The 7,468-nt window shown below is 34.8% G+C and overlaps 1 non-coding gene across 1 annotated transcript; it reads right to left on the reverse strand.

Moving 5' to 3' along the window:
• Positions 1 to 73: 73 nt before the first annotated feature.
• Positions 74 to 180, reverse strand: LOC115870474. The gene has a single exon (XR_004046737.1). It is a non-coding gene; the product is annotated as a U6 spliceosomal RNA (small nuclear RNA).
• Positions 181 to 7,468: the final 7,288 nt, after the last annotated feature.

Genomic DNA, 7,468 nt, shown 5'->3' on the forward strand with positions numbered 1-7,468 from the left:
ATTTACCTAGCCTGGATTTCATACAGTGAAAACACAAAAATAGCAAAAAGTAGGAATCACAGAATAAAACAGAAAAATCATAGAATCCTTCATGATTTTGGAGATCATCTTTGCACAGGGACCTTACTAATTTTCTCAGTTTCATTATAATTTTGAGATATGTGCTGCCCAAGTGAGCATCATCCTGAAAGATTGACTTTCTGCTGCCTCTTGATTGCAAATAATCTAAATTGTTGAGATGGTTGTAACCATCATAGGCTGTGTAGCCTGTCTAATTTTGTTTAACATAGCATTTTCAAAATTTTTTTGAATCATGAAGCTTAATTTTGTTGAAAGCATTTCTCAGAATAAGTTTTGCTGAACACCATGTTGGTAGCCACAATGAAAATTGCTGAGGTTAGAGTACAAGGAATATTGAAAATGGAGTAACAATTCTAGGGCTGGTGTTGATTGTTTTGCACTATGATTTCATTAATTACTAATATGGATGCATTAAAATTTCCCTGCATATAGTTTATAAGTATGCCTAGAAATGAAATAATATTTTAACAAACACTTCATGAATTACTGGATACTTTTGATGTCAAAAGCCTTAGAATTCTGATTTGCTTGATCCAGCAATTTCATTAAGAAAACAATCAGGATGTGCATAAAGCCTTGGCTACAAGGACATTTATTCTTCTAATTTTGTGAGAACAAAATACTGGAAGCAACGAAAATGATCCAAATTAGGGGGTAAAATAAGTAAGTTACAGTAGATCCATGCATTGGAAGTCTACGCCACAGTGAAACCTGATGATGTTTAGAATATGATATAACTATATCCTGAATAGTGTGCATGTCATTAAAAAGAAAAGCAAGGAACAAAGTAATATATTAAGAAAAATTCTATTTAATTATATAAATACACATATACAGGGAGAATGTACAATAAAATGTTATCAGACCTTTATTGTAGACAAAATTGGATTTTATTTTTTATCTTAATACCAGTTTCTATATGTGTTATTTTTTATAACTTTTCTTGTTTTTTCTTATGGCAAAGGCTTGTGTAAGAACATATGTGTGCATAAAGCACTTTATGCATACTTCTTGAATCAGGACAACATAATAACAAAAACTCAAATTCAAAACTCTGCATTGCCAACAGATATATGTCCTTGACACAGACAAAACACTTTCATATTTATGTTTTCAGCATTGAAAAATGCACAGTCGCCTACAGCACAAAGAGGGATATTTATAATAAAGCCCTTCATCTGAGTATATGAGGATACCTGTAAAATCATTCAATAGACTCACATTAAGTATAATCCTCCAAGAGCAAATGTATCAGACAAACAATAAAATTTGAAAGTGTCTGCACTATATGCATCTTTTTTTTCCGTGTAAGCATGAATGTCTTGCTAAGCTATTCTAGAGCCATCTCAGTGTTCACTCGACATTGACTTACTTTGGTCCTACATATTATTAACTGAACCTAATACCATGATTCTGGAAAGTCAGGTTGCCAGTGACTTCTTGTAATGATGGTCTTCACAGACACAATAGCACAGTACATGTTCTATATGCAATATTAAACAAGACTTTAACCTTGCCTCAAGAAACTTGTCTGCTGGTTGAGAAGAAAACAAACAAAAAACATATTGAATGACTAGAAAAAAATGCCATCCGTTTATTCTGACAGCGAGATTTATGTATAACTTATTGATGGGCAAGTTGCCAGACAAGAGTGGAGTGAGTGGTTATGTGACCTCCATCATAGAATATAATTAAAGTTCAATTAATACCAAATGGTATAATATAGGGAAAGAAGAGAGTAACCTTAGCCACTTAAAACTTGCTTCAGAACCAGAAGGAATACCTTGTTAAAATAAATATAACATAATTTTTAAAGGCTGAAACTAAGTACATAGGGATGTCTTCCAACTAGAAATAGAACTTGGGATAATATTGGAATGATGAATGGAATTTGGTGAAGAGTGACAAAAGAATATACTATCAGAGAAAAGATAAACAATGACCCTAAAGGCAAAGGTGTGACCTTTATGGGGACTTACTATATAGGAACTCTGGATGCACAGTGATTGCATGTTAGAATGTGATCCCAAAGGTTGGCAGTTTGAAACCACCAGCTGTTCTGTGGGAGAAAGAGGGGTTTTTACTCCCATAAAGAGTTGCAGCCTTGGAAAGCCACAAGGGCAGTTCTACCCTATCCTATATGGTCAATATGAGTTCACAGGGACTTGATGGCAGTTAGTTTGGAGTTTGTCTTACTTGCCATGTCTTGAGAGAAGCCAGTTCCCAAGATGTGAGTTGCCCCACAGAGAGCCCCATGTGGCCAAGCCAAAACAAACAGCAAAATTGGATGGAGTTCACTGGACAGCAGTAGGAAACTGACATCCATAATCAAATAGCCTGTGAGGAATTGACCCTTTCCAACAACCACATGAATCAGCATAACGTTAGAGTTTTCTTAAATGAAACAATAGCTCCAGTTGACATCCTGATTATAGCCTTATGAGATACTTTGAGACAGAGACATACAGTTCAGTCATGTCTGCCTTCCTGACCCACAGAAATTATGAGATATAAAGTGTTTTGCTATTTTAAATTACTCAATGGTTAAATTTTGGAGTCATTTTTTATACAGCAGTAGAAGATGAACAAAGATATGAATAAAAACTTTACTGGTAACAGTATACTTATTGATGAAAGATTAAATATATATATTGGGCTGCTAACAGGAAGATTTGCTGGTGGAGACCATAAGCCATGACAAGAGAAAGACAAGGCTTTCTTTTCCCATAAAGATTTACTGTCACAGCGGCAGTGATTTTAGTGCTTTGATTTGTTTGCTTGTTTAAGATCAGAAGAAGGCTCCCTGATGGTCAGGCATTGAGTTCCTAGCTACAACGTCACCAGTTTGAAACCAGAAACTGCTCAAAGTGAGAAAAATGAGGCTTTCAAATTCTTTTAACAGTTACGGTCTCAGAAAACCCACAGGGCCAGTTTTATTCTGTCTTATACTGTCGCCAGGAGCCAGAATTGAAAGGATGACAGTGATTTTGAGAGTTTTGAGAGTTTTGAGAAGACCAGGAACAAGAAGATTGTCTGCTAGCATCACTTTTTATTCAACAATGGATTGGAATACTAGCCATCCCATCGCAATAAACAAGGGAAAAAATAAAACATCCAGATTGCAAAGGAAGCTTTATTCTTGGACAACATGATCATCCAGGTAGAAAATCCAATTGCATATACAAAACTGCTACTAGAACTAAAAAGTGAGCTTAGCAGATCTTGTCAGAAGACAAGATCCGTATACAAGTATTAATTGTGTGTTTCTATAATGTAGAAACAAACAAACCAAACATGAACATAAATAATAGCATTTATATTAGAAGAAAAATGTAAAATAAATAGGAATAATTCTGACAAGTAAATGAAACAAAAATGACAAATAATTGCTGAGAGAAATTAAACAAAGCCTAAATAGAGAGGTAGACTTTGTTTGGAACCCTGGTGGCACAGCTGATAGCCAAAAAGTGGACAACTAGAACCCACCAAATTCCCCTTGGGAGAAAGACACGGCAGCCCACATATATAAAGATTAACCCACTGCCATCGGGTGGATTCTGACTCAGGGAGATCCTGTAGGACAGAATAGAACTGAGATTGCAAAATTTATGGGAGCAGCTATCCCCTTCTTTCTCCTTCATCTTGGGTGATTAGTTTGGACTACCAACCATGTAGTTAGAAGTCCAGTGCTTAACTCAAAATACCACCAGGACGCCTCCATAAAAATTACAGTCTTAGAAATCATAAATATTCAAACCCATTGCTGTCACGTCAACAACAACTTACAGTGACTCTGTAGAACAGATTAGAATTCTCCCACAAAATTACAGCCTTGGAAACCCTATGGGGCAGTTGTATTCTGTTCTATAGGGTAAGCCAGAATCAACCCAAAGGCACTGGGTTTGAATATTCATATGTGAGAAGATATTATTTGTTTAAGATGTGAAGTCATCCCACATTTATCTATATCACAGCCCAAGCAAGCTTTAATATTTTTGTAGAAAGTGACAAATAGATGATAACATTCCTATAAAAATTCACAAGAACAAGGATATCCAAAACAACTTTAAAAACAATAATTTTATAGAACTTACACACATGATTTCAAATTTTATCATAAATCTATAGTAATGAAACAATAATACTATCAAGATACATGATTAATCAATGAAATTAAATAGAGTTCAGAAATAGGCCCATACATATACAGCAACTAATTTTCAACAAAGATGCAAAGGGAATTAAATGGGGAAAGATAACATTTTCAAAACATGGTGCTGGAATAATTGGATATTCATATACAAAAATTTTAAAAATAACTTCTACTCTGTTGCGGGAAGCTATGCTATCAATACCGTATGCTTTGTACTGAATGCAAAAATTAAATCAATATGGACCATAGAACCGAATGTAAAACCTAAAGCTATAAAGTTTTTAAAACAAATGTAGATAAATATTTTTGTATCCTTGGATTAGTCAAAAGTTTCTTAGATATGATATCAGAAGTAGAATCCATAAAGGAGAAAAATGATAAATTGACCTTCGAAAAAATTTAAACCTCTTTTTTTAAAAATAGAAATTGTTATATATATTTACATATGTACATGCCTATATTTAGGCCTCTGTAAATGTCCTTTACCTCCTGGTTATTTCCTCTATTTCTTTTTACTTCCTTCTTGTCTCACCATCATATAATGAGAGGGGAATAGAACTATGTACTCATATCTATATGTTAAGAATTAATGTTGCAGATGGACATTGGGCCTCAACCCAAGTACTCCCTTAACAAAATAACCATATTGTTGAGAATGAGGGCGGTCAGAGCAGAGCCCCAAAGCCCATTTGTAGACAATGGAACATCCCCTCACAGAAAGGTCACAAGGAAGGGATGAGTCAGCCAGGGCACAATAAAGCACTGATGAAACACTTCCTCCCCCCTCACTATCATGACCCCAGTGCTGCCTCTCACTTCGGACTAGAATGGAGCAGGTGCACAGGTACAGGTAAGAGATAAGAGCTCAGGACAGACAGAATCCGGGAACAGGAATGGGAACAGTGACACCAGAAAGGTAGCCAGAAGTTGGGGAGAGGAGGAAAGGAAGGGGAAACCGATCACAATGATTGACATATGACTACACACTCCCCTCAGGGGGGAAGAACAAGAGAAAACAAGGGAGACAGCAGTCCGTGCAAGATATAAAAATAATAATAATTTATAATTTTGATAAATTATTAATTGATAAATTATAATTTATCAATAGGTCATAAGGGTTGGGGGGAGGAAAGGAAAAAAGAGGAGTTGATAACAAGGGCTCGGCAACATATGTACAAATATGTTTGATAAAATTGATGTATGGATTGTTATGAGTTGTAAGAGGCCCCCCTGATTTTTTAATATACATAAATAAATAAATAAAAGAAACTTAAAGAAGAGACCTGGGTAATAACATTGTACACTGTTTCCAAAGCTCTTGCATATAGGGCATCTCATTTTATCATAATTGTAGTACTTTCAAATAAGAGCCATGCACATTCTTTTTTAAAGTTTTAACTTTACTGAACCATAATTGGTATTCAATAAACATCACATACTTAAAGTGTATAATTTGATAATCTTTGACATTGGTATACATCCACAAACCCACCACCACAGCCAAAATAGTGAACCTAACAATCATCTCCAAAGTTTCTTGTGCTCTTTTGCACCTCTAGTCTCCCAACCTTTTTCTCATGAATGCAACAATGGGTTTTCTGGCTCTATAAGTTAATTTGCATATTCTAGAATTTTGCGCCAGCAGAATTATAGTCTCTATTCTTTCTTTGCTATCCTTTTACTTGCACTTGCAGGAAAAAGATGAGGCTTTCTACTCCTGCAAAAAGTTACCATCGCAGAAACCTCCAGGGGGCAGTTCCCCTCTGACCCTAAAGATCACTAAGAGTGGAATTCTACTTGATGGTAGGTGACTAAAATGTGTTTTCATTTTCTAAAAATGTATTTCACTTAGCATAATTACTTTGGTATTCATCCATGGCATTCATCAATACAGTTTATTGTTTTTATTTTTATGAATATAACACTAAGTTGATACATTCACTAATTGATGGGTATTTGGATTGATGGGTCTTTGGCTCTTTTGATGCATTCACTAAGTGATGGGAATTTGGCTCTTTCAAATAAAATGCTATGAACATTTATGTACAAGTCTTTGCAGACACATGTACTTTCTCTTCTTTTGGGTAAATATACAGGAGTACAATGCTGGCTCATATAGTAAGAATATGTTTAACCTTTTAAGAAACTGCCAAAACATTTACCAAAATAGATGTTTCATTTTATATTCACAGCAGAAACACATAAATGTTTCAGTTCTTCCTGGTTCTCACCAAAACTTGACATGGCCAACCTAAGATTTTCAATGTAATTAAATAAATGTGTGATGATGTCTCACTGTGATTTTAATTTACATTTATTTAATAATGAATTATATTGAATTTCTTGTTAAGTACTTATTTGGTGTCAACACATCTTTGATTTTTTTCAAATCTTTTGGACTTTTTTATTTGGTTCATTTATTGTATTACTGATTTCTGGAAAGTTCTTTATATCTTCTGAATTAAATTTCTGTATTACACAAATGCTTTGAAAATATTTTCTCCCACTCAAGTAGATTTTCTTTTAAGTTTCTTAACTTTGTCACTTTAAAAGGAAAAAAAAAGTTTTATTGTGAGTTACATGAAGGCTTACAGAGCAGATCATAATTTTACATTCAACAACTCACACATTTTTTTCCTACTCACTCATTCTTTGCAATGCCCGGCTTCCTCCCTCTGTTCCCTGTTTACTCTTATTTTGTTTCTAACGTTCTGGACTTTGACTTTGAGTAAATGCTGACCTTTTGATCTAATTGGTTGATTATTATAATGCAGAATTGAGTTCATTTCCAGACCTAAAGGGCCATATTGTTCTGGGTTCCACCAGCCTCTTTCCAACCAGTAAGCCTGGTCTACTTTATGATTTGAGTTCTGTTGCAGATTTTTCTCCCAGTCTATCAAGAACCTTCAAGTATGATCTTTCAAAGAGAATTTGGTAGTGATAACTGGGCACCATATAACTTTTTCTGGTCTCAGGGCTGTGAATATTGATGTTTGCTTGGTCCATTACCCCCATTTGATTAATTGTTTCCATAATGTTTCGAATTTTGTTACTCTTCTTTCTTCCAGATGGGGAGAGACCAATATTTGTACCTTAGGTATCTATTCACAAGCTTTTAAAGCTACAGCCAATAGTGACTAAAGTAAGATGTAGAACATTGCCTTTGTAATCTCTGACATTCCAATTGATCTTAGTGTCCCCCAGGACTAATGGTCTTGACACCCCAGGTCCAAT

This window comes from Echinops telfairi, unplaced genomic scaffold (genome assembly GCF_000313985.2).
Source record: "Echinops telfairi isolate 266 unplaced genomic scaffold, ASM31398v2 ScPeMD7_818;HRSCAF=1258, whole genome shotgun sequence".
NCBI classification, from domain to species: domain Eukaryota; kingdom Metazoa; phylum Chordata; class Mammalia; order Afrosoricida; family Tenrecidae; genus Echinops; species Echinops telfairi.